General features: G+C 37.2%; 1 pseudogene; it reads right to left on the bottom strand.

Moving 5' to 3' along the window:
- Window positions 1-2,922: 2,922 nt before the first annotated feature.
- Window positions 2,923-24,531, bottom strand: LOC149995869 (protein N-terminal asparagine amidohydrolase pseudogene; annotated as a pseudogene).
- Window positions 24,532-27,610: the final 3,079 nt, after the last annotated feature.

The raw sequence follows: 27,610 nt of genomic DNA, 5'->3' as shown, positions 1-27,610 counted from the left end.
TATAGCAGTGAACAGGCTGGTAGGGTTTCTGCGTCTACAAGGAGACGTGGTGGACATGAGGTGGGTGGATACAGCATTTCCGGCTACATAAAGACCACTTCTGAGCGAGCGGAGCGGTGGAGCACCCCCTGAGCATTTCGGCTATCTCTGTGTGAGCGCCATCTGCTTCAACCAGGGCAGTCTTATTTGGAAGCACATGCACGTGAAGCTGCTTGCTAGGGTTGGCTCCTTGAAGCCGGAAAGGGCTTTCCAGAATGCTCCTTCTCTGGATCAAGCACTGCAGTGTCTTCCCCCCCTTCTGCAAAGAAGACATAATTACTTAACACGGACGTAATACCCTTATTGAGCGGTCATCCCCACTCCCAGCTCACTGACCGGAAGTCAGGTTCCCACCAGGACCCACCTGCTCTCATCTCTGCATGCCTGCCCTTCAACAAATGACCGCCGGTGCATCCTTCACATGTCAACTCAAGTTTCGTGTCCTCAGGAAGCCTGCCTTGACCTCTTTGCCAAGGTCAGAGCCTCTTTTATTCCTTCTTCTAATATCTTTTTTGGGAGCACTTGTAACAGTTGTCCTAATCTAACTTAATTGAAACAAGATGATTATTAAATCTGCAAAATGTATGGAAGAAGTGCATTTTTTATCATTGAAAGAGACAAGTAGTGGGTTGAGGATAGGTTTGGAATCACATATTTCACCCTAGAGAGAAGCTGCTTTTTTGTTAGCAATATTATTTTCTGAGTGACTGTGTACTTGATGAATAATTGGAGGCATGTCACAATTTAGGAAATAATCTAATACAGTATTGACTTAGTCAGGGTTCTATCAGTGAAAAGACAATAAAATTAAATTTTGATTTATTAACACAGACATATGAAGCCTCTAATTTTAGAAGTGAGTATCCACATGGCATTTATTTCTCCTTCTATCAGTTGAAAATTTGAGTATTGATTTCTACTTTTGTATTTATCAATATAATGAATATTGATTGTCATAAAAATGTCCCATTGACATTTTACAGTCCTAGAGTATCTTCTAAATAAAGAAGTAAATTAAGGCTTGTGTAGTCCTGTTCTATGTTTCTCATTGTGATTCACCCTCCCTTCCTCTTCTCTGTTTCTTTCTGCTTTTCTCTCTTATTTTCCATTAAATAAGTAGTACATGAACACATGTCACTGTGTAGAAGTGTGTGTTGTATGTATAATGACAACAGGGGTATAAGTAAATGTTAAAAGTCCCCACAGCCACCTATGATCTCTTGCCTGTCCTGCTCAATTAATATTTCCCACCAGGGCATTCAGAGTGTTTACATTTATGAACAGACACACAATATTAGGTGTATATCTTATAGATATGTAGATCACATTTACACCTGGAGATTAGATAGTATACCCTGTAAAGCAATGTGCTGTTTTTGTTAACCCACTTAACAAATAATTAAAAATCATTCATTCATGTACACCTAGAATATTTTTCCCTCTTTTTCTCTGTAAATTGCTTTTCAAATGCAAAATACTTTCAAATTCTACTTGAAACTTCACACCGAAGCCCTTCCAGAATCTCTTATCTAGAACCCCTCATTGCCTTTCTCAGCTTCATGTATTTTTATATTCATAATTTTTTTTAAAATTTATTTTTACATTTATTCCAAAGGAAGTAAAATCCCAGTGGACATTTCCCCCAGCGTCATATATTTGGGGGGATTTTAGAGTCAACAGTAGTACTCCTTTTCCTTTGCTCCTTTAGTTTGAGACTGAATGAGAAACATTATAGAGAAGACAGATAAAAGGAGATTAGAATTACAAATGGAGATTAAAGCTGATTATAGGTCTGCACTTAGATCTTAGGTCGAAAGGGCTCGCTGCCAATTCCCAGCAGAATTTAACAGACTGGCACTGTGGTTAATGCCACATCTGAGCAACTGGAGGCCTCTGCCATTTTCCCCTTTGTACCGAGAGCAAACAGAAAGCAAACTCATTCAATAAAAAAGGGAGAGTTTGTATTGCAAGGTTGATTCCTTCTCCATCATCCACTTGTTCTGATAATAGTTCTTCTTTCCCTAGGTGGTCAGGGGGCATGAGAGGCCTGGAGTGTTATTTGAACAGAAGTGTCTCCACAGGAAACTTTAGTGCTAAAGGGAAAATGTTGTGCTCAGCTGTAGACTTTGAATGTCTCTGGTTATCTTCTGTTACACTCAATTCTTAACTCAAATAAGTTACTTAAAATTAATTTAATGATCAAATCAGTTCATCTCCCTTGTCCCACTTGCCTTCTCCTAAGACAACACTGAATAATAACTTTCTTTTTCAGAAACAGCTGAGGCTTAAGGTAAAAGTATTCAGTTCTTTGATATGAAAATTACAATTTAGATAATTTGTGAAGCCGTTGGTAAAAATGGAGGCTTGATGTGCATCAAAAATAGCTTCAGAGTGTATGTAAGCTCTTTTTTTTTTTTTTGTTATTTTGCCAAGATAAGTCTTTATTTTGAAAATCATTTGAAAGACCTTAAGACTCAATGGATGTAGTAGATTCCAAATTCATATTCTGTCCAACCCCCACAAATAGTCTCTGTCTCCACAAAGTTGCTTTCTTTGGTAATTCCTGTTTTTAGCTTCCTGGAGAAGAGGTCTTTTCCCATAAGTCCTTTTTTTCCTTTCTTTTTTTTTTTTAGAGTAAAACTTTATTTCCAGGATATAGTGTTTTGGTTGGAGATTTTTTGTTTGTTTATTTGTTTGTTTTAACCATCAGGTAAACCTGGTAAGTTGATCGAAGTGGGGGATGGGCACTCAGCCAGAGGCGAAGTGGAAAGGGCTTTTAGTATTTGCTTACCTTGCAGCCCAGAAACTGACCCGTGGAAGTGGCATCCTGGGGAATACGGTCCTATTGCGGCCTGAATCCTCATCATTGTCCTCCTGTTACGTTCAAGCTCCCGCGGAGCGCTGCTCCTCCAGGCCGCGGTCTTGGAAGGAGGGAGGCTCTGTAAATCTCTGCAGTTTTGATGTTGACAGCAATGCCATAAATTAGTGGGAAGTGGTTTTCGTTTTCTTCCCGGTCATTTAATCCTGTCACACATAATGTCACTAAGTGAATGTCTTCTCGTCTGTCAAACGCACTAAGAAGTTGACGAGTAAGCTTTCGTGACAACCGCCTATCCTCCCCGAAGCCGCCTGCGAGGTGCGCCTACAGCCTTCCGCATTCACAGGGCTGGGAAAGGGTTTTAGGGAGTTTGTGACCAAGGGAGCCTCAGCTCTGGTGTCGGTTCCATCACAACGTGACAAGGTAGCCTCATTACCCGTGTGCCTCAGGACCACGGCGTGACAAGTGGTGGCATCATCAGAACCCAGAACGGCGGTGGAACCATCATCCTCTGGGAAGGTCACTGCAAGCTCTTTGCTGCACGTGCAGAAGACTCTGGGGTCCCACTTGCTGAACAGACTGACCACCGAGGAGTGTGGCTCTTTCCTCCAGAAGGGGATGGGTGGCCTCTCCAGGCGGGGGATGGGGTGGGCGGTATATAAACCCTTACAGAGATCTGTTAGCAAATAAAGCACATGACTGAGAATAGACCAACCTAAGTAAGCAATATAACCATGGTCAGCATTTGTAAGGAAGATCAAAGGAGTGATTTCACTGTTTAGTTTAGTTTTGTTTTTTCTTGAACTTGAGCAAATCTGAGGATCTTATTATTAGATATAAAGGTTAATTTTGCATAGACTTTCATACCCCTTGGAAAGAACTATGAATGAAATATCCCCACCCTTTACGTATTCTGAGCGATATTTGATTGTTAAAATGGGAACTAGTAATGCTGGTAGGCAAATTACTAATTTCCCTTATCAGACTTAAAATTTAGAAACTAAAGAACCAGGCCAGGACTCGCCAACTACCACAGAAGACCAGTAATTGACTCATAGTTACTTGCACTAAACATAACTAGTAAACAGTAAGACATTCCTTCTTACATTTTATACATTCTGAAATCAAGTTTATTTCGTGCCAATGGGATTATAGTAATGTATTGAATATCAAGATATAATTAATTTTTAAACTAATATTAAAGAAACTGATAGTAACTCAGCTCTTCAGATGATAATGAGGTATACTGGGTCATATAAACCAGGCCACTTTGGAGCACCTTGATTTCAAATTTGGAAATGTGACTAGTTTGAATGAATAATTATAATTAAATTGTAATTTTAAAAGCTCAGCTTTGAAAACATGTAAGTTGTCTTTAGATAATACATTTATCAAATAAATAAGGTAAAGAAAATTAAAACTGGGTGGAGCTTTAACCATGATACATGAGTTTGTATTATCTTTGAAATCTCCTGTTAAAAATTCCAAAGATAGTCTCTTTATTTGAGAAATAACTTATAGAACAATCAATGTGAGTGGATGAATTTCAAAAGGAAATTGAAGAATTAGGTGATTTATTGTCTGCGTGTATATATACATATATATGTTAGAAACTGTTTGAATGATGTGATTAGAATGAAATCATAGTGTTTATACGTCTTTCAAAACAATCCAGGTTGTGAAGATTCTTAAATAATTCATGTGAGTTATCACAGTGGAGCTCCAACAATTTATTCTGGTCTTATTTGGATATAATATCTGTGAACGATTCAGTAAATGAGGTTACAAATATTCATCTGTTTTGTCACTGGTAACAGGAAAGAATTCCGGAACAGGCAATGAACACAGAATCCAGACCTTTGATGCCTGTTCATACCCACAGACTTATCCAACTTTATTTCCATGTTAGGTATCAGCAGTTTAGAAACATTTGTGTTAACCAGCTGCAGAAACAGAATTGTAGTTCTTTTTATTAGAATTTGGAAGAGCTGTTACCTGATTGCTCCGAAAGAGACAGGTGGTAGGCTTTATTCCCATTAAAACTTAGGACAAAGTGCTTTAAAAAAGTGGCAAAATGCTTTCCCCACTTCTCACAAAGCCATGACCTGAAATATAACTTGTAAAGCCAAATGTGAATGAACTATAGCCTGGAAAGGCAAACTGTCTCCCTATGGCTGGGGAAAAAAACTTTTAGTTCTCTCTAAAGTTTAGTCCAAGTTATTTTTATAAAAATACAGTCTGAATCCTATCTATGTAAACAGAACAGCACTTTAAGAGCGATATTAAGAAAGGTTGAACATATAATGCATTAGTAATATTTCATATCTAACAACAGACTCAATCCCTTGCTGCTAAGCTGGTAGAATTTATTTGCCTACATGTTAAAAAAGTATTTTACATTTCAAGATTTTACTATTAGTCACAAAAGTTTTATGTACTTTGGTTCTTTGGATTTCTGTTTATAACACTCCCTTTAAAATCAAGAGGCTGATTTCTTTTTTTTTCCTCCAAGGGGAGTCAGTGAAGTTGTCCTCACATAGCTTCTGTTTAAGAAATTTAAAACTCTGAGGTAGTTGGAAAAATTATGCATTTAGGTATTTATTCATTAATATAGCCATTATCTAGTAAGCATGAACTATGTCAGTTTCTATGGTGTTTATTTTGGTAAGCAGTGCCACAAGCCAAATGAGTAATGAACCTGTGTTTGGGGGAATGTGATACATTTATTCTGGAAATTATATAAATTATGGCTTTCTCCCTTATGGATCCTTTTAATATCAGTACAAAAATAATACTTTAAGTATCTATGCTATAATGAATGGATTCTAAAGAATATGATCCTATGCCACATGGAGACTTCATTGTAAAATATTTATAATAGGGATATTCATTAATTCATTCAACTATATGTATTGAGGGGTTACTATATACCAGGCATCTTGCTAGAAGCCTGAAATACAATATTATAAGCAAATTCCCGAAAGAAACTATTTTCATTTGAAAAGTATTAACAAATAGCATCTGACCTCAGATATTTCAGCTTAGTTTAATGGCCCTTTTTTTTTTTTGGCTTACAAGTGGTCTGTGACTTTATACTATAAATATAACTTTTAATGCATAAAAATGTCTCTTTAGTAAATACACAAAATATATCCACCGTTTTTGAAATTTCCTGAATAAATGTTAATGGAAATGAATATTTGTAAAGCAACTAATTCTAATTTTGATAGAACATTTTTCCGTGTTTTCAGACTACTTTAACATACCAGTATGGTGTCGCATGTAGAGTCTTATCTCAGACTGTATAATGACTAAGGGGACAATGTTGTATAGAGAATTGGTAAGGTTTTGGGGTTAGGCACTGGAGAAAATCCAGTCACAAGCTCCATATTCCTAAATTTTGATTGTATGTTCAAGTCTTGTGTATGTAAGTACCTAATCAGGCAAAATACTTGAAGAATATTACCAGTCCTGCTTGCAAACTCAAAGCCTCTTCTGATTATAGACTAACCTGTCTGCCAACTCTGACATGTTGCAAACAGATGCGCTAATACATTGAAATTCTTTTCATCTCATTGGGGGAAAGACCGTTTTCAAGTTCTTAATGGTTATTTTTCTAAAAGTGCTTCATTTAAGACCTTAATTGGGTACATGAAATGTTTCTTTTGTCATAGATCCTAGTATGTGCACATTTGCAACATGTACAGAAGGATCCATTTGTTTTAAACATAGCACATTTAATCAGGCATAGAAATGGAAAAACCAGCAGACCTCACACATATCAGTGGAAACACAGGGTTCAGTTAGGGTATTATATTAGTTTGCTAGTGCTGCCATAACGAAGCCCCAGACTGGGGGGCATAGGTAACAGAAATCTATTTTCTCACAGATCTGGAGGCTGGACGTACAAGGTCAAGGTGTGGGCCAGTTCTGTTTCTTCGAAGGCCTCTCTCCTTGACTTGTAGATGACTACCTTCTTGCTGCGCCCTTACTCACAAGGTCTTTTTTTTTTTTTCTAGCATGTAACCCTGGTGACTTTGTGTGTCCAAGTTTTCTCTTTATCAGGGCACCAGTCATACTGGATTAGGCCCCATCCTACTGGCCTCATCTTAACTTAATCACTTCTCTGAAGGTCATACCCGCTAATGTTCTCATGTTCTCAGGGTTAGGGCGTCAACATATGAGGTTTTTTTCGGGGGTTCAGGGGTAGGGGATACAATCCAGCCTGTCACAGCTAGGAAAAATTTTAAGTACTTCAGTTTATTTGTAATGACCAAGGTGGAAAATGTTTACCTTTAGCCAAGTGAGAGCTGAGGATGGTCCTGGAGCCCCAGCCAAGGAAAGATGGGAAAGTGAGCCCTCAAGGTTCTCCCTGGTCCCGGACTGAGCCCCGTGCTTACACTTTCTCACTTTGGGTTGTGAAAATGTCAAATAAATGGACTAGCGTCCTTTTCACCTTTGATGGAAGAGACCTTCTTACCCTGAGGTTAGTCAGGAACATCTAACTTAAAAAATACCTGGAGCTTTTGCTATTTCACGAGCAAATTTATTGATCTTTACACTTTGAACTTAGAAGAAAATTGTGTGTGCGTGCATGTGCCCATATTGGGGGACAGTCATAGAGGGGTGCCACAGGATGAGAATTTCCTCGACGTGCACTCTGGCCACAGAAATAGCTGGTGTTAAGACTCCGCTGAGGTTGAGCCTGTAGGGGGTGGGAATGGGCAGGTCATGGAACTCAGGGCCACCAGAGTCCCTGTAGCCACCAAGAGTGGCCGGCTGCCAGCTCTTTATACCTTCCTTTGTGACAGCCTCACTCTCTGGGCAGGGATTCCACTATCACTGTCCACTTGGGAACTTTTGGGGCAGATGGTTTTTATTTCTTCGAAACTAACCCCTCCCCCGCACCCCCACTCCCTTGCTAATTTCTTAGACGGCTCACAAGGAAGAATTTATATTGCACGCCCATTATGTTCTGTCATACAAGTCACATCCTTCACTGCAATATTTTTAAAGGCAGTAAAGATTTTAATCAGTGCTTCCAAAGTACTCATTCCTATACGTGAAGTGATGTCGTAACCTGGCACTATGACTGGAGAAAAGAGAACCCGAGGCAGGGAGGTTTCTCCTCATTAATCTCCCCCCCATGATGTCTCCTATAGCCCTGGACCAACCCCTAAGGGCACAACTTGTCTTGTTAATTGTTAGTTCAATTATGATACTTCGCAAAGGTTGCCTCATAATTTTATCGTGAGTGAAGGAATTGACAAATAAACTAGCATAGTGAAAATAAAGCCTGGTTTTGAGTGCTGGTTTTGCAAGTAATAGCCTGGTGACCATTAGCGAGTCCCTTCTTCTCCCTCTGTTTCAGCATCTTTGTCTGTACAATGATGAAGATGATATCTGGTAGCCTTATTAAGAGTTGTAAGGATCAAGTGAAATAATGCCAAAAACAAACTGCCAGATGCTCTACAAACAGAAGCGATGAGTGCTGGTAGAAAAATGTGAGATTATATTGGAGGTATTAAAAACTTATAATAAATGCTTTCACTTCTCAAAAATCTTGTCTGTTCAGACTAAACCAAGGTGTCTTTATTGTAACCCAATTCCTCAAATCCAAATCTAGGCTTGATCTTGAAATATTCAGATTCCCAGAGCCTAAAAAATGAATTTTAGCTGTACTGTGAAAACATATATTGACAAAGACTATGGTTAAAATTTTTTTTTATATTTAATTTTTAAATTGTTTTTCACCTTCTTTAAAAAAAGGGTAGTTGTTGAACTGTGTGGGGTTTTTTAGGGAAATTTTTGTGAATATTTTTTTGTAAGTATATTTCCAATGCACTCTAAGCTTGCTAAGGGCAGGAATAATATATCTGTTGTCTTTGTTTCCCCGGAGATTGTCAAGCTCAGTGCCTAGAACTCTATAGAAGCCTATGGAATAAATTTAGACCAGGGAATGTTTCCTTTATTCATATTAAGGATTTTAAAATTTGCTTTCTAACAAAAAAATTATAGTTTAACTCCTCAGTGCTGTGCTCTTCACTATTTAATCACACTCCTTATTTTGAAAATAATTTTATATTATGTCCTCGTGAATTAAATATCTTTTCCTTCAATACTGTAGTTCGATACTGTGGCATAGTGATATTGTAGTAATGTTTCCAAAAGTTGGAAGTATTACAATGGTTCAGTTTCATCATAAGAACCAAAGAGAGACATATTTTAATTTTTTTAAAAATGTTAAATTATGGTTAAAATCACATGACATTAAATGTATCATCTTAAACGTTTTTAAGTGTATAGTTCAGTTGTCTATATTCACATAGTTGTGCAACACACTTCTGGAATGTTTTTTATCTTGCAAAACTCAAACACTGATTCTTAAAAACTAGTTTCCCTGCCTTTCTACATTCTGTTTCTATAAATTTTCTTATTTTAGCTACTTCATAGGCAAGTTTTTTTGAAACATATTGACACATTACTTTTTACTTCTGTTGTCTATCAAAGTCACCTGGGAAATCTGGATCATGTAATAATGAAGATATTTTCATTGTCATTCATATACAAGAAACCCAGACACTTATTTTCTTTAATAAGCATTAAGAATTTTGTGTTGCTAAGAGCAAACAATTAAATAACAAGAGAACGAATAAAAACATTGTATATACAATACTTTTTAAAACAGTAGGTGCTTTTTAAATCAAAAGAGATTTAGGTAAGGAAAGAAATATGATGTATCTTTAAAAACTGCCTATTCTTAAAAGATCCACTTTAATTCAAAAACTCTTTCTTCTCTAAGTTAATTGTGGAAACGATCTTTCACTTTTGTGGAGGATGGTTCAGCTGGATCAGTGCTTCTCAAACTTGAGCATCTATCAGGAGAACCTGTAGAGCTTCTTTATAAAGATTGTTGGGCTGAAACCCCCGCGCTGCTGATTCAGTAGGCTTGCGAAGAAGCCTGATGCTGAAGCACCAGCCCAGGGGACCACACTTTGAGGACCACAGGTCTGGAGCAGCCGTTCCCCAGATATTCTTTTGGGTAAGAAGAAATACTTGGTTAAGACTCGTCCACTGGGTTTGGAAATGCTGTACAATAATCACCTCCTGGGGATTTACGGTGACCATTTGACTATGAAAGACTCATTGATTTCCTGCCTTAAGGCAGCTTTTATAACCTTATTTTCTTACTTTCCTAAATTTACTTGATTGCAGACCTGTCTTTTTACTAATATCTATTACCTTTTGAGGGATATTCGTATTCTCTTTGCATAATTTGAAAAACACTCTTTAGCATAAATAATTAGGGAAGTGAATGGTTTTCAATATCTTGCTTGAAAGTATCGGGTTATAAAATTCATGGTGATACAGGGCAATGGGTAGCTCATCTTTCTTTCTATCTTTAAAATCAATGTGATATAAGTCCATTTCCTAAAGTGGAGAGGAATAGAAAGAATTTGTTAAAGTACTTTACGTTTCTTCAGAGCTAGAAAGTAAAGGAAATTCAAACTTTGCCTACTTTCATTCTGGTTTTTGCTTTGAGGTTTGTACCTGCAAATTTCTATCATATCATCTTAAATGGATTGTTTGCTTTTAAATGATGATCTGTGTAAATTTCGCGATGATAGACACAAACTGGTTGAAATCACGAATATTGTGGTAAATGCCTAGCCTGATGCAAGAGTTAAGTATAATGATTCCTGCTTGAGATTGAAATGTACCAGGTGCTCTGCTTTAGAGGGTAGTGCCAGCTCAGTGATTAAAGACATCCATGGTTTTGCTGTGGTTCACCTAATGCATTTTTTCACCCTTGTGTCAGAGGTGAGATTTCTATACACAGTTACCATCCTCCAGAGTTCCCAGGCTTAACTGTAGAAGGATCAGAACAAAGATTTCTCTCCAGAAAGCGTAAAGAAAGTCTACCACTTCCTGTTCCTGATGCCAAGGAGAGACATAGAACTATGTTAATTCTCTAAGTTAACTTAGCTTTCTTCCCTTTTCTGTAGATATTTTATCTACATTTTTTTTTCCTTTTTCTTTTCATCCTGGCCCAAATAATGTAACTGGCCAACAAGGCTTTGAGAGTTTCTACAAAGATGCAAAGTAAACAAAGTGAAGATTTTTGATGCCTCTCATTGCACATCGTTTAACCCCCCACCTTCTCATTCTGTGGGGTTTTTACATTCTAGATATCTTGCTTTTGAATATGATGTACCTGTCCGTGTACATGATAGGCAAAATTAATATATATATTGAACTATGGTGTCTTCATATTGTGATGAATGGTTAGCACGGTGTAGCCCACTCAAGTCACTGCCAAGAACCAGCTGTGCCCAATTAGGGGATGCCCTGAAAAGGATGCTTTACTTATGTGCTCAGCAAATTCTCTAAGGCAGACGTTATTACCTTCATTTTAAGATGCAGGCAGATCCAGAAAGGCTGTGTGATCTGCCTAAGGTCTTACAGCTGGGAAGGAGTGCGAACAGGATTTGAACCAGAATTTGGCCGCCAAATCTACCACATCACTTTCTCACAACGTGGACAAGAGGCTAGCGTAACAAACTGGAATGATAGTTACCTGGAAGGTGGATCGATGTTTTGAAAGGAGAGCAAATGCTCCTTTCTAAGTGAAAACACTTATTAAAATATATAAGAAATACACCAAAATATTCAGTTGTAACAGCTCAGTGTTGAATATCGGTGTACCAACTTCAGAGATTACTTTGTCAAGGAAGTACTTTAGAAGAAAAAAACTGCAACATGCAGCTGTTTTGAAATCACCTATTTAGAAGATTTTGATATTCCGTATGGAGACCAAAAATAGATGGATATTATATTGTGTTTATTCTGCATTTGTTTCTTGACATCAGTGCCATTAGGATACTTCTAAAGTTAAAAAAAAGGGGGGGGGGACTGCAATGTGCTTGTCAAATTTCTGTTAGAAATTGCTCGTGTTCATATGTTCAAAAATAGTATTAATTGAGTCTAATTTTTTTCTTCTCCTGTGGGTGTCTTATAGTTAAAGCCAATTTAGTTCCTTAATACAGTATGCATACTTAAACAATGACCTGTGAGCTGTTGGTAGAAATAATGTTTGAAAAAAGCAGACCCGACAAACCATAGATCATGCTTTCAACAATGAAATGAAAGCTACTTTCAATGGAAGCTTCCGGTATATAAAAGGAAGCAGCCTAACTACTCAGAAGAAATGATACTAAATCTGGTAACTCTTGATGACTGATGTGATTTTTCTAAGTGATTAGGCTAGTAAGTTTACCCACATTGCTACCTTGCCCCTACCAAGTTATGTATATTCAGTTCTTCGCTCAGAGAGTATTTCTTTTTTGCTGTTCTTTTCTGCCACCACCAAACAGGGAAGGACCACATGCCATTTCTTTGGGGCCCCATGTGTGGTTTCTCAGGCAGAACGTTGACCCTTTAGTCTGGCAGTGATTTCAGGAGCTCTACTAGGTAAGGTTGTAGGAATGCTGCCCTTGGAAAAATCAGAGAAGGGAGCCCTGACCGGTATAGCTCAGTTGGTCGGACATCGTGTCACCAAGCGAAAGGTCATTGATTTGATTCCCAGTCAGGGCAGTTACCTGGGTTGCAGTTTTGGTCCCAGGTTAGGGCATGTATGAGAGGATACTGATCGATCACTGATGCTTCTCTCCCTCTCTTTCTCCCCCCCACCCCCAACAACAACAACAGAACCCCCCAAACCAGAGCAGGACATTGGTGACCTTTGTCATAGCCTCATGATCTCATGCTTTCTCTCACACTGTAGGTTCCTGTGTTCTACACGACTACTGTTCTCCTCTTTCCCTCAGGTTTACACTGGTATTGGAAAGTGCAAGCAATCCAATGATTTCCATCTGGTGTAAGAGAGTCTTCTCTAAGCATTAGTTCAGTACCCATCAGCAAAGGAGCTCTTTTGTTCATTACAGTGGAACTGATTCTGAATTTTCTGTGGGAGTTTTCTTTGCCTGGAAGAGGTAACCTCAGTGTGGGCTATAGAAAGTTCATGGTTTCTCTTCAGGTGGGACTGGAATGGAAAGGCAGAAAGGTGAGGTAGGCAGGACCAATATAGCCTCTCATTTTGATACATTAATGTGTACATTAATATAGTCATCCTGAGTGATAATATTTCCTACAAAGTTGTTTTTTGAACTGAACATTTACTAGGAACTTTTTATAGCCTCTGAAAGTAAGTTTGAAGTATTTTTATTTAATGGGATCAACATATAGTCACATAAAGAAACATTTTTACATTGTTTTCATAGGATGGTCAGAATTTTATTTATTTACTTATTTATTTAGGAAAGGGAGAAAGAAACAAAAATACCTACTTAGGATAAGGCCATCCTTTTGCTATGAGCTGAAGAGACAAAGTCATGAACTTTCTGTGAAAATTTTCCTCAGTATAGGGTAAAAGTTCTTAACTCAGGGGAATCTCTCATAAATCTTTGGGGAAACATTTCAGACCAAACACACTCATTCTTTACTCCCAGATTCTGGTGTCTCCTGAGACTCAGAATCTATGGAGAAGAGTTACATGGAAAGTTCCTATGTTGGTTTTAGTTCCTCCTGTCCCATCTCAGCAGACTTAGCCAATGGATTATTGTGGGGGAAAAAAAAGTCTCCCATCAATTTTCTCTCAGGACTCTGTTCTTAAATATAAGGGAAACAGACCAACTAGGGAAGTAAATATTACTAAACAGAAGGAATATTTTTATTTTAAAGTTATAACATAATTTAAAAAGTCAAATTTCTCCTCAGGAAAATTGCCACCATTCCCATTTCTCCCTTCACAGAGGCGATCACTTTAGTCTTTTACTTAATTCTTTTGGTAATTAATTGTTAGATTTTAGACATTTTGAATTGATGACTCGCCATCATACAAAGATTTAACACTACCTATTTTTTTTCCAGCCTTATTTGTCTCTAATCATCCCCAGACTAGGAAGGATTTGTGTGTGTGGGGGGGGGGGGGGTGTGACAGAAAAAAAGCTAAAACAGAAAGGGAAGATGCTGAGGTTGAAAGAAAGAAAATATTGGGGAAGCTCGGGTAGCCTCAGTTTTGTTAAGAAAATAAGGGATGGGTTAATCTTCTGGGATTGAGCTACTATCAGCTACTATCAGTAATTCTCAAGGGAGTTAACAGATAAATATAAGCATTGTTGCAGAACACTGGAGAATGACCTACAGGATTTGTTTTTATAAATAATGTGGAGGCATTGTTTTAAAATCCTGGAGATGTGTCTCAGAATAGAATCCTAGAAGTGAGATTACTGGGTGAAAGAGGGAATGCATATACAGATCGGGACTGATATGGTAAACGGAATGGTGGAATGTTCATTTTCATTATTTGCAAAGAACCAAAGAAAACAGTAACAATCTGGAAGGGAGAGATAGACAATTTAGTAAATGTGAGAAACATATGTGTGGTCTTTGTTCAATTACACGTGCTAATGGAATAGGGATCAATAGGGTGGGAAGTTTTAAGCTGCAGTAACACAGAACTTTAACACATATTTAACTATATACTTTGTGTATGTCTTAATATATGTGGGCAAATGTGGATGCTGTTATTACATTTATCCACTTTCTGATACTTCCTTTCCTTTGATTAATATTTAATTGGTAAACTTAAATCTCATAAACTAACTGGAGGAACTACATAGCTCAGCAAATGGGTTGCAGAAAGCCCACCCACAATTTCAAATTTCTTTCAGAAGATTTACAAAGTAGATAATCTAAGAAATGAAAGATCAAGAATTGACAACCGTTTATTAATGCAGTTGAAGACAGAACTTTTTTTTTTCCCATTGAATATTGTTAGTTCACTTGCTTCCTTTGTATGTTTGTAATAATGAAGCTTAGGTTCTTGCAGATGGCAAATTAAAACATAGTTTAGTCCTTTTTAAAGCAAGTGAGCCTGATTTTATGTTTAAAAGGGTGTACTTTTACAGCGGAAGAAAATAGCAGGGCCATTGAGTTGGAGTCCCAGAATAAGTCCCTCAGGGCATAGCCACAGTGCAGTCAGCAATAATTTTAATTGGACACCCAAACTAAGCCAACCTCAAATCATGTGTATATCTTACAAGTGGTATTTATTATGTCCTTTACGTCCTTTTAGAGGCTTGTGAAGATTTATACCAGTAGTTAGATGCTTTGTCTGAGCTACAGAGAATATTTAATAGTTTTTATCAGGATTAATGAGCAGAAATGTCTCAACAAATGAAATTCTGTAGTATGTACATTGTAGTCATTTGACATTCTCTTTATTCACCTGCAATAATGTCAGTAATGGGAAACCCTTTTTGACATGTGCCTGTGTATTTCATGTATTTGTCAGATTGCTGGGAAACCATTACATAATGCACTTGTATCACTGACACTTTTCTAACCTCTGGTTTGTACAAGAACTACATAGTAAACACGTAAATCTCCTAACTGGTTTAAGATCTAACCTTACAATGACGTTTACTCCACTCAGTGAACAAATAGTGAGTGCTTACTACAGGTCAAGTATTGGAGATACAATGTTGACCAAAACAAAGCTGAGGGGAGCTTAGGGGTTACATCAATAAAAGACTAATCGATTAATTTCCAAGTGTAAATTGCAATAATGGTGTACCAGAGAAGTAGAGGATAGTGCAGTATCTTTATCCTGGGTTTTATCTGCTCTCGGAAGTGTGGAAAGACCCCCTTGGGAAGTAATGACTGGGCTGAGCTAAAGGTGCCAGGAGGAGGTAACTTGGTGAAGATGGAGTAGGGGGGGCTCTTCCAGCCAGAGAGAAGAGCCACTGTGGCCATTCTGAGGCCGAAGGGGTCAAAGGTTCTTCAAGGAAATGTAGAGAGGTAATGGGATTATAATACAAAGGGAGGGTCATGGACAGATTGAAGGCCAGTGAGTTCAGGTGAGCTATGTGAAGGGCTTGATTATTTCTCCATGGGCTAATACGTGCTTATTGTAAAGAAATTTTTAACTATCAAAATATACATAAAGGACAATATAAGTCACTGATAAGCCTATTACCCATAGCTTCTTCATTTTAATATTTTGTTTCTTTAAAAAAATTAAAATTTTGTTTGCTGATTATGTCTCAATAAAGCTGAAAAAATAGTTACTGATTTGGAAAATGTCAATCCATTTCCTTTAAGTTGATTACAGTTAAAAATATATATGTAAACATGTATTCTTTTCTTGGACTGGGTAATTGGTAAAGGAGATACAACCCTTACTACCATGCTATACTTACTAATATTTGGAATAGGAAATAATTTCATAATCTATGATGTGTTTTTTCACACTGTGGCCTCAGTTTGGCACTTAGACTATAAATCATATTTCTGTTTGTATCTTTAAAATACTTGATGATATTATCAGAAGGTCATTTTGTACAATTTGTTTTCCCATCAGAAATTGAGAAATTATTTTCTTTGGTATGTGTGTGTATGTATGTAGGTGTTTGTGTGTGCATGTATATTTGATGAAAGGTAGAGAAAAAAGAAAAATAACAATAATGGTGTCTCTTAAAACTTTAATTAAATAATTAGCAAAGTTTAAGATGGGCCATTCTAGGTCATGTCAAAGAGTGTTAAAATTTCTAGGACAAAATTACTGCTTTTGAAGACATTTAAAATGATGTATACCTCATTTAGCAATTGTCAGTATAAATGTATACTGTACAAATTAAAGCTTCATGAAAAATAAAGCTTATTAAATTTAGGAGACAGCAGATGTATTTGAAGATACCAGAAGTGGGCAGTCTGAAGAGAGAAGAAGCTTGTGAGCAGAAGAATTGACCCAGGAAGTATTTCCAGAGTTCCAGCAAGTCTACATGTAGATGTGATGTTAACATTGTAGGCGCCAAGGGCCACATTCAGTCAGTGATTACAGGGACTCAGAGAGGCAGTCCCAATGCGATCTGAGGGGGAACAAAGCTCAGAGGATGTTGGGACCTTGAAGGCCTCATCTTCCGATGCTATTCAAGATTCAAAAACATCACGTGTAAATAATTTTTCTCTTCTACATTGGACAAGGCTGTATCTGTCTGTGATTTCAATACCCATAGACTACAGCTTGTGTCGTGATAATTCTAAAACTATTTTTAAAAGTTTGGCATTCCATATAGTTCATGAAACAGTGGTCCAACTGTTGATCTTCTGTGGGGAAGGCATATGGAAGAGATCAGGAATTCCTAGGTCCTGAAGGAATCCCCTAAGGAGATAGATGGCCTTCTTTCCCAACCTTCTGAGCACTTGGGTAGTGGTAAAAGCAAGGGTACCCTTTTCCTCCCTTCCTCCCTCCTATCATCCTGATGCTCTTAGTCCTTGTGATATCACATAAAAGATCTTGGTGAGAAATTGATTATAACTTAATAATGCCTAGGAAATAAAAAGTTACTGATGAGAATGTAAAATCATTCTGTAAGTCTACTTTGCCCATACCCCTCCCGCCCAGAGCACAGAAGGCTGGTTCAAGGGTGAGGCTAAACCTCCCAAAAGAACCCCCCAACTGGTGCCTGTCCTCAGCCAGGAGACTGGCCAGCAGCTCTCCCAGCTTGTTTCTTTTAAAAAAAGGCAACGTGTAAATTATTTTCTTTGGGATGTGTGTGTGTGTGTGTGTGTGTGTGTGTGTTTCATCTGTGACTGAGTATGCTTTCTTTTCATCTTGAGAAACATTATTATCACTTCAACATATTCAGAAGATATGAGAGAGGAGATGTGGAATTGAGTAATAATTAGGAATGTGGCACATGTTGCATTTATAAAACACATCAAACTATTTTTTCAAATGTTAGGAGGTGTAATCAAATCTGCAACACATTTTGCTAATGATATTTCCTGTAACTTTTACCCATGTGTAGTACAAGGGAAATGATATCCATATGTTTGATTATTTGCACAGTTCATTAAAGGGTGTATTTAAAGGGTTATTTGATAATGCTTTAAAAGTTTCTTCTTAAAAATGATCCACTTTTAAGGAAATCATGCTTCTTATTTTTCATAAAATTTGAATTTTCTTCAGATACTGTTGTGAAAAACCCTTCAGTGCTAGCAAATGAACATCATCATGATGATTTGCTCTTAAGAAATCTTATGGTTTTCTTTCATTTTATTAAACCGTCATTCAGCTTCATCAATTTAGATTTGAAGTCAAATTTACAAAAATGTCCTTCTTAATAAAAAGTATGATGTAAATGATCTAGAGTAAGCTGTTTGGTTTCAGAGGCTTTCATATTCTCGTACTTTGAAACTACAAAGTAATACTTCAAAAAGTGAAATAATTACAAAAGATAATTAGCAGAAGCATAGCCAAAATAAGACAATCACAACGATTTGGGCTTGCTCACACCAAAAAAAGAAAAAAAAACATGTTGAGCTGGAAAAACACTTTAGAAATCTGTATGTTCTCTCTTAATTTGAAGTGTGGTTATTTTTAAGCTTAAAATAATGTCATCAGATAAACTATTAGCAGTGTTTTGTAGCAACTGTAACTTAACTCATCTGTCCAGAAGAGTAGTGAATAATGAATTACACTAATCAATCCAGATGAAAGAGATTTAATTAACATTAACATTTCCGCTAAATCTTTAAAAGCTTCCTTTTTTGTTTTGTTAATTAGACGTTCTTATCTAAGGATTCTGTGAAACTGATGAAAGAACATTTTTCACATAGATATTTCTTAAAAGCATTTGAGATATTTAGTATGTGGATAACATGAAATGTTTCTCTCATTTCCCTAAAAAGGTGCTTTATAAAATTTAAAAAGGCAGCCAGTATTAACGGTATGCTATTGCATTTACCTTAAGAATGCTCTTGTATGAAAACATCTGGGCATCACACAGTTATTTTATATATAATAAAGATGCTTCACTATATTTTAATCTGTATGCACATATATGAAAAATTGACCATGTATGTATAACCAATGCATTATTGCTATTTTTAATAGGCCATGTTTCAGGCATGGAGGCTCAACACTAAAAACGCAGTTGACTAACACAATTATGTTGCTAAAGGTGATTTCCACAAAGTGGTTACACCACCTGGTGAGCAGAAGTAAATCTTCATGCCGCCTTGTATAAGACAGTCTGTAACCGCAGGAGTTACACTAATCAAATAAGCATCAGAAGAGTTATGATGATGAGAACAGTGAGAATTTGAACATGGCCTTTTGACTATGTGGAATTCCTCATTTTGTTCCATAACAGAAAAGAAAAAAGAGACCAGGGTTAGGAGTAAAAATTTCCATAGATAGTGATGTTAGGTATCGACTTCACTAACTGGATTGTATTAGTACCATTTTGAAACCCTAGTGTAAGTAATACCAATAGCATTATTAATGCTCCCAGCCCAACATCTGTAATGCAAGAAAGCAGGAGACAAGGGCCAAAATGGTAGCCTGGGCATCATCATCTAGAGTCCTATTCTGTACCAAGTCACATATGCTATCTGAGCTTCAGTATTGCCATTTGTAAAATGCAGATAGTATTGTAATACCTGCCCTGAGACTCAAACACTGTTTCGTAATATGATAATGTGTTGAAATATGCTGTGAAAATAATAAGAATGATGTAATTAAATTGACTCTGAAAGACAGAGTGAAATACATGTATTTAAATACTATCAGGCAAAGTAAAGACAGACCCCTTTTTAGAAGTGATGTATGTAAAGTACATACGTATTTATATGCCCCCAATTACTAACATTATCCATATAGCCACTTACGTGTGTTTGTGTAAAAATAGAATCTGTTGATAAGCCTTGTATGCAGAATTCAACCTTTCTATTTAGATGATCAAAGCCTACAAATAGAGTCCAGGCAGATTTTATTTGACAATTTTGAGCCATTAGCAATTTATGTGAATTCTAATTTATATAAAAGGATCTGTTTATGTGCGCAGTTTTCATTTCTTTGAGAATCAAAAAGATGAGCCGTACAGTCGGAAAATAAATATTGAAGCTCCCTTTACATTTTCTGAATCCATCATTTTTGTTGGTCATGCAAAGCCTGATATTTTGGGGACGAAAGAGCTCCTGTTTTGGGAAATACCATTTTGTGATGTGTGGGCTCACAAAATAGAAGACATGTTTCTCTTAGCAGTATTATCACCCAAACAAGTATCTAGCAGAAAACTATGTGTTGCAGTAGTAGAATTTCTTCAGTCATTAAGTGGGATTACTCATTTTTGTTTCACACAGTGTTTTGTCTGGGCTCCAAACGAAGCAGGGAAGTTGATGTAATGAGACTCTTGGTAATTATGCAGGACTATTTGCTGACTTGATAAAGCCCAGGTGCAAATGTGTCACATCATCTAAATGCTCACCCCCAAAAGGAACATCTCCATGTGACTTATTTTAAACCACGATAATGCAAAATACAAGTGATGGCTGTTGGGTTGAAGTCAAATGCCAATAACACAAAGGAACAAGAGAAAAGAGATATGATATTGTACACAGAGCGTGTAAATTAAGAACTATTTCCACAGTAAGAATACATGCCATGCAACCATTAACTGATACACTCCTATTTTTCTATTTAATGGTTAAGGGGGAAAAAAGAGACAACGAAACTAGTAAATTGCTTAATTTATAGTAACCAAACAATTTCAGTGAAGTGTCAGTGACACTATTGTGTGTTTATTCAGGAAATTGTGTAGAAGTAATGATCTTGGATGTTTCTGATTTCCAGAGCAACGTAGAATGGGGGAACCTCTTGCCCTTCCTCCTCACCGAATCACCATCGGCCAGGCTGACTGAATGCATTTCACACCAGACTTCTCTTTGTAGACATACTACCCACTGCTGTGGAAATTAGTGTAATGTTAGTGAGTCACTTTTTCCAGCCTTTGACAGAAATAAAATTGCTGGGAACCACAGCGATCTCATAAATTTATCCTCACAGAGGATATGGTCTTAGATTTATAACTAAGCTCTGAAGAATCAGCTTGCTGAAGTAAATAATATGCTCTTTAAGAAAACATGTGAAGGCTTGCATCAAAGTACTTTTTATTTTGAAAAACAGTACTCAATATTATGGTTAGAGACACGTTAATGTCACATTACTGTGATTTTTAAATTCTTTGCATGTATTTTGTGACCTAGAATACTAATTGTGGCTGACAGCTTGGGCCAAGAAACCAATCAAAGCACAGTCTGTTGAGAAGATTAATTAGGAATCACTATTTAAAATGAGACACAGGATGGCTGATGTGAATATGGACATTGTATTGCATGGATGTCAGTTGAAGCCAGGCTGACATGGGGACCAAGGGATTATAAACTCTTAGAGTCAACGGTCTGGACATTTCTGTTCCATCTGTGTCTTGGGGGCCAGACCTCTGCTTTGGAAATCTGACCTGCGAGGTTGTTGTTTGTGCCTTAGTGATGGCAGTATGAGCCAAGTGACATGCCATCAACAGTTCTTAAAAAATGTCATTGTGTCATGACTCCAGTCTAGTTTTCTATATTTAACTGTATTCAGATACAGAGCTGTTTTGTGTGGCTGTACCCGTAGTAGCATATATACTATTGCTCAGTTAGCTTCTCAACAAAATGTATTCATTTTTAACAGGGGCGTCACAATTTTTAGTCAACAGTTTAGCGCTTTGCTGTGTAGTTCTGGTTCTTGGAGGCTTACAACAATTTATTCATTTATTACATTTTAAATGCCTTTTATATTTATCTTCAGCCAGTAGTCTTAATCATTAGGCAACAGTAAATTACACTACCTGTTACCAGAACATTTTAATCCCACTGGCTTTTTATCAGGTCTGTCCACCTGCCATTTCACCTTTGCACATTAATCCCTACAGCATTAAATACTAAGCCTGAACTAATTTTCCATAATTTATCAGTCAAGTTAACATGGGTACGGACAAATGCTGCAGTGTAGGCTGGTGAGGAGGGACATCAGAGGAATGTGCAGTGCCATTTCCCATCCAGAGAGATTTCATCTTGAGAAAGACATCATTTATCATAGTCTGTCTCCTGTTCAATATTTGTTAGTTCCAACCCTGTAGGTGTCAGAAACCAAAGACAAATGCAAAAATATGTAAGTTAAAACACTGCAGATATAACACACTCTAGTATGCTGGTTGCAATTCAATGCAGGTATCCTAATCCTCCAATGATGATAACAATATTTAGTGACAATTGATAAGTTAAAAAAATAGTTTTGTCATTCATAAGGCGTTTTGTAGCAAATTTGTCAGTAACTAGTAGCCTTATTGTATTTCACAGTTTGTTTGTTTGTTTGTGTTGTGAAGAGGATGAAAGCCGAGATCTCCCATACTCTTACAATGCAGAAAATAACATAATGTTCTCCAGTGGATCTGTAACTTCTACCTCATGTGAATACTTCTATTAAGATCTTTGATTTGATGCACTGCTAAAGTGGCAACTCATCTTCTACAAAGGTCTTATCCGAAGAAAGATGCTTTTAGAGAGTTGAGGGGAATTCCAGCACTTTGAGAAAAAGGAACAGTATTTTGAAAAACAGTGAAAAGGCATAGCTCAGTAATATCTCAGTATCTAAAACAACCCAAACTGACATTTTTTTTGCAATAATATAATACTGTCATAAATACCAAATAAATATTCAAAGAAAGCCTTTCCATGACATGATAGGTATATTTATGTCAAGCCCAGTAACCATAATGGGAATAAATCTTAAGTATTACAATTTATGCAGTATATTGATGTGTCTATAATAAAGGAAAATCTCCTCTTTTGCAATTAATTTACCCTTAGTAATTAAAATGTGCAGTTACTTTAAATGTATAATTACCATGATTCTTTTCCCTTTAGTGAAATATTTAGGTAATTTTTTATACCCATCTTCACTCAGCATTTAAATATCCAGTATTTAAATCTTTTTCAGGAGTATATTTCTACAAATTACCATACACCATAAGATACTCTAGAAAACAACGTGTAATGGATTTGTAAAGGTTTATTGCCTCACTGACTATCATGGATGGCTAAAGATATGTTGTCCTTGCCCTATGTGTCTGGTTATATTTCTTGCAGAAATTACTTTTTTTTTTTTTTTTTGTATAGCTGTAGTGTTCACGGTATTATAAATACTTAAAAAAAAAAAAAACCAACACTTTTATCTCTTTATCCAACTTTTGAAAAATAACTTCTTATAGTACTTAGGAAAACTTTGGCAGTTCTATTAAATGAAAATCCAGAAAAAAATAGTAATTCTATAGGAGATTTATTTACCAGAAACTAATCTGATATCTACCTTTCTGAGTAAAAACTATGTTACTGGAAGCACTGGGAATATTTTGAAGGCTGGTTTATTCCTTAGGTCTCAAGCCAGAGTTGAGTTGTGTGAGTAGAATTGAAGTTATTGGTAAAAGTGATGTAAGATTAGTTGAGCAACGAACTTGTTTTAGTCTTCATTTTAAAAATATCAATAGCTAATCTCTCCCAGCCTACTCCCTTCCCCCTTCCCCACCTGCTGCCTGTGGTACTCAGTGTTTTATATAACGGGGGGCGGGGGGGGTGCTATTGATGAAAACAGAATGATCTGCGCCATTATTACGCTGTATTAGTTTTCCTTTCTGTCTGTGTCTCTTACGATGAGTCACATGTGTCATCAGTACACAGAATTGTGCTGATGTACTCATTCATGAGTGTAGGAAGTGAGGTCCTCAGCCTCATTTCCCCAGGGGCGCCTGACCAAGGAGCGCAGAAGAGAAAAAAAGGTCAAAAACTTTTCACAGAGCTGCGTTTGACCCACGCCACTCTATTCTTACTTCAGTTGTGGTCCATCGTAATGATTCGTTTTCATGTGTGGCTTAGCCCTAAACCGTGACTGCCTCAATGAGAACTTTGATCCTACTCGTATTTTGTGTATTTGGAGGACCTAAAAAGGATATGTGTGTGGACTCAATAAACGGGACTTTGCTGGGAAATTTAAAGAGACAGATGGTCAGCTGTTTCCTTCTCATTAGCCACAGGTGTATTTTTAAAATTGAGGTCTATTTTATTTACAGTTTGGTGAGTTTTGACAAATGTATACATTTTTCTTTTTTTTACTCAGGCTTTCATTTAGCATAGATGAAAATAAATTTTTATTCCAAATAGTTAGTGTTTCGTTAATTGAGGCACACAATCAGTTCTTTATTAATCTGTTATTTGGTATTTAGTTATTTCTTTATAAGGCTCCAAATTCCCTAATTACATCTCTCCTCAGACTCTCTACTGGAGAAACAAAACACAAAAGCACCTCCCTGCCCCTCAGGAAATAGTTAATTTAGTGTCTGTGTAGGTAGTTCACGCATTTTGTTCCCTGTTGTGCTCCCAGGCACTGGCTCCCCTTCCTCAACTGGATCCGAGTCCCCTGAGGGAGTTGAGCCCATTCATGGCAGCAGCAAGGTGATGTCTCCCTATTAGCAAAGATGGGATAACTTCTTGCCAGGGTTCTCTGGGCTTTGCCCTCTTCCCTGATTTCCAGATCTTTCATCCAATGCAATCACAGGTGGCCAGCAAGGCTTCATTTTTGGCTTAGACCCCTCTCAATGCTTCACTGTCAAGTTTCCAACTCCCCGCTGGCTCTCCTTGGTTAGGCCTTATTTACCTTCAACATGGCCCGAATTGGACACATTCTCTTCCTTTCCACACATTCCCTTTCCGCTGACATCCCTGTTCATTCCTGATTCAATGAACTGCCTTTTACCCAGTTGCCTAATTTAGATACTTGGGAGTTCTCCTTGATGTCTTCATTTTTCCACCCATAACTGATGAGGTAGATTAGTAAATATCACCTGTCAGATTCCTCTGAAACCCATCTTCCACCCTCTAATGCCACTGTCACTGTCTTGGTTGAAGTCTTCATCTTCACCCACGTAGGTCGCAGCAGCTGGCTCCTCAAGTCTTTCTACCATCGTTTGTCTTCCTTTAGTAATACAGTGTCCTGCCTGGTTGCCTGTGTTCTCTTGTCATGAGCTTTGCCTTCGCTGTACTGAACTTGTAGTTCCTCATGTACACCTTGCTCTTTCCCGCCTCTGTGCTTTGTACATGCTCTTTCTGCTTGGGACTCTGTCAGTTGGACATGACCAGAGCCTTCCATATCCACCCTTGTCTCAAGGGACTGCCTTTCCCACAATCTGTACCCAAGTGGGTGGCAGAGCCCTACTGCTTCTCCTCTACCTGCAGAAACAACTAATTGGATAGAGTGTGGGCATCGAGCTATGAGGAGCCGATACATAGGCATGGAATGGTATACTGTGCCAATGAGATTCCTTATATCTTATGACTTTCAGCTGAGAGATAGCATCTTCAGGGAACAGTGATTGATGGAGAATTGACCGACCAAATGAATGTCTCAGTTACCGACTCTGAGGTAGAGAGTTGGATCCTTCAGGAGTCCTAGCAAGCCAAGCCTGTGAGGAGAAGAGATGAGGTAGACAAAAGATATGCAGGATGAAGGGTCAGGAATCTGGCTGTCAGTGAGGAGAGATATTTTGAGAGAAGCTGAGTCACTCATGTGAGAGTATGACACTTTAGGCCATAGCTTCAGTATGTGCCTTCCTTGCCTTGAGGCTCAGTTAGCTGACTATTCTTGGGCTCCCTTGTATGTCTATGTGTGTATATATACTTCACAGTGGCCCCATTCTTCACCTTTCTATCTTAAAATTACTCCAATGACTTTTTACAGCTAAATGATACCAAGTAAAATGTTTCCCCCTGTCTCACCCAGTTCACTTCAGCTAAAATGTAACCTCCTCCAGGAATTATTTATTCTACCACCAAACATAGATTCCATTGTACCAATATTTGTAACCATAGCCCTTTATTGTTACCTATTCAGTTATAATTTAATTTTTAACTTAACATCTTTTCTTTAGACAAGAAACATCTTGAAACAATGGACTGTGTCACTAAATGACTTGTATAAGTGGAGAAAATGCTATGGGGTGAAAGTGTGTGTGAACTGAAGCCTTTATGAAGAAGTAGTTGAGCTGGGTCTTGCCAAGGGCAATCCCTGTGTCTTAAAATCATATGGCTGCCAACACTTTGGCTTGCTCAAATAGTGTTAAGTATTAGGTGCATTCCCCCTAACCTCCCTTTGTAAAAATGAAGTATTAGAGAATAGAGAAAGAAATAGAATGATTTTTTCCAGAAGTAACACAACAGGATAGTGGAATTGCTAGACCGAAAGTCAAAGTCTTTTCCCATAATGCTGACATGGGCAGTCACCAGAAAGTTCAATTCTATGTACAGAGTGGTCTCATTTTCAAGGAAAAGAATTTTCAAGCAAAACTATCAGCAATGACAACCTCCCCCCTCCCAGGCCTGCCACATGCCTTGAGTCATTATAAATATGTTAAGTAATACAGTCTCATACCAACTGAATATCTTGGCTTAGCATTTAAGGATCTCAGGATTTGGCTTCAATTTTAACTCCCCCATCTTTTGTCCTCCTAAACTTTCCCATATCCTGGAGGACTCTGTGGCCCTTCCTCAGGCACATGTCCAGTGATTTGGTTTTCTTTCCTTTTTATTATCTTCTTCCTACTGCCTGACAGGGACATTTATTATCTTTGGGAGTCTACATGAGGTGTCAGTCAAGAACCTTTCTCTGATTTTTTCCAAGCAGAGGTAATCATTTTTCTTGGTGCCACAATAACTCTTCTTTATAGTATTTTTCAACTAAAAGTGAATTATAAAATTATAGTTATTTTCACACTTCTATTATTTCATCTGTTAGATTGTGAAGTCATTGTATTCAACCATGTAATTACAGTATTTTGAAGTCAGCAAATATTTATTGAATAAGTGATTTATAGGGTCATTCATTTCTTTGAAACTTTGCTTCTAATCCCCTTTATAAAAATCATGGGTTCTCTGGTGAGGAACACTTCCCTTTTATACTAGAAATGACTTTCAGTAAGTGTTTGTTACAAGGAAAAATATCTAAGGAGGAGTATGAAATTATTTTAACTTTTATCAAATTAATAGAAAATACATTTGTAAAATTCATTCAATAAAACCCATTTAAATACAGCTACTTTTTAATGGTTAATGTGTTTGTGGGTAACATGGAGTGATGTGAGATAGTATTCAACTCTCATGGAAGCTTAATGCTTAGTGGAGGAATTGATACGAATAAATCAGAAAACAAACATTTAGAGGGAAAAGTGATAAAAATGACTTCCATCAATTTTATATAAATTTTGTTGAATGTGTCATCTAATTTGGTCCACATGTCATAGTGGTTAAGAATTGGGCTTTGGTGCCAGTGGTCAAAGTTAGAGTCTTAGGCCTGCTGCTCACATGTTGCTTGACAAGATTGTTCTGTTGAGATTGTTAAAGCCCGGGAAGCCCTTCACACAGAGCCTGGCACAGAGAGGCACTCCTCACATTTTCTCTGCTATTCATCTTCTTTTCTTTTCTCTTCTCTTCTTTTCTTTTCTTTCCTTTTCTTTTCTTTTGTTAGATTGCAAATTCATACCATTATTTTAAGGGTGCTATATGCCAATGTGACATGTAGAGAATTTGTAAAATTTAGTTTTATTTCTGGTGCAGTTACTTTTTTTTCAAGTTATACATTTTGTTAATGTCAATTAGAAGAGATCAAGTCCTGTTTTTCAGGGTCTAAATTAATCATATGAGTAGTTAGTCTTTAAGCAGGTATTGTATCATACATGTTCAATAGTCTCTTACAGTATTCAGCATTAATGAAGCGGTGAAGACATTAATCAGGATGGTATCTAGCTGATTTACATA

The sequence above is a fragment of the Furipterus horrens genome, unplaced genomic scaffold, assembly GCF_987537825.1.
Source record: "Furipterus horrens unplaced genomic scaffold, mFurHor1.1.pri manual_scaffold_12, whole genome shotgun sequence".
In the NCBI taxonomy this organism is placed as follows: Eukaryota; Metazoa; Chordata; class Mammalia; order Chiroptera; family Furipteridae; genus Furipterus; species Furipterus horrens.
The sequence above is the reverse complement of the archived record's forward strand: the minus strand, read 5'-3'. Positions and strand labels throughout refer to the sequence as shown.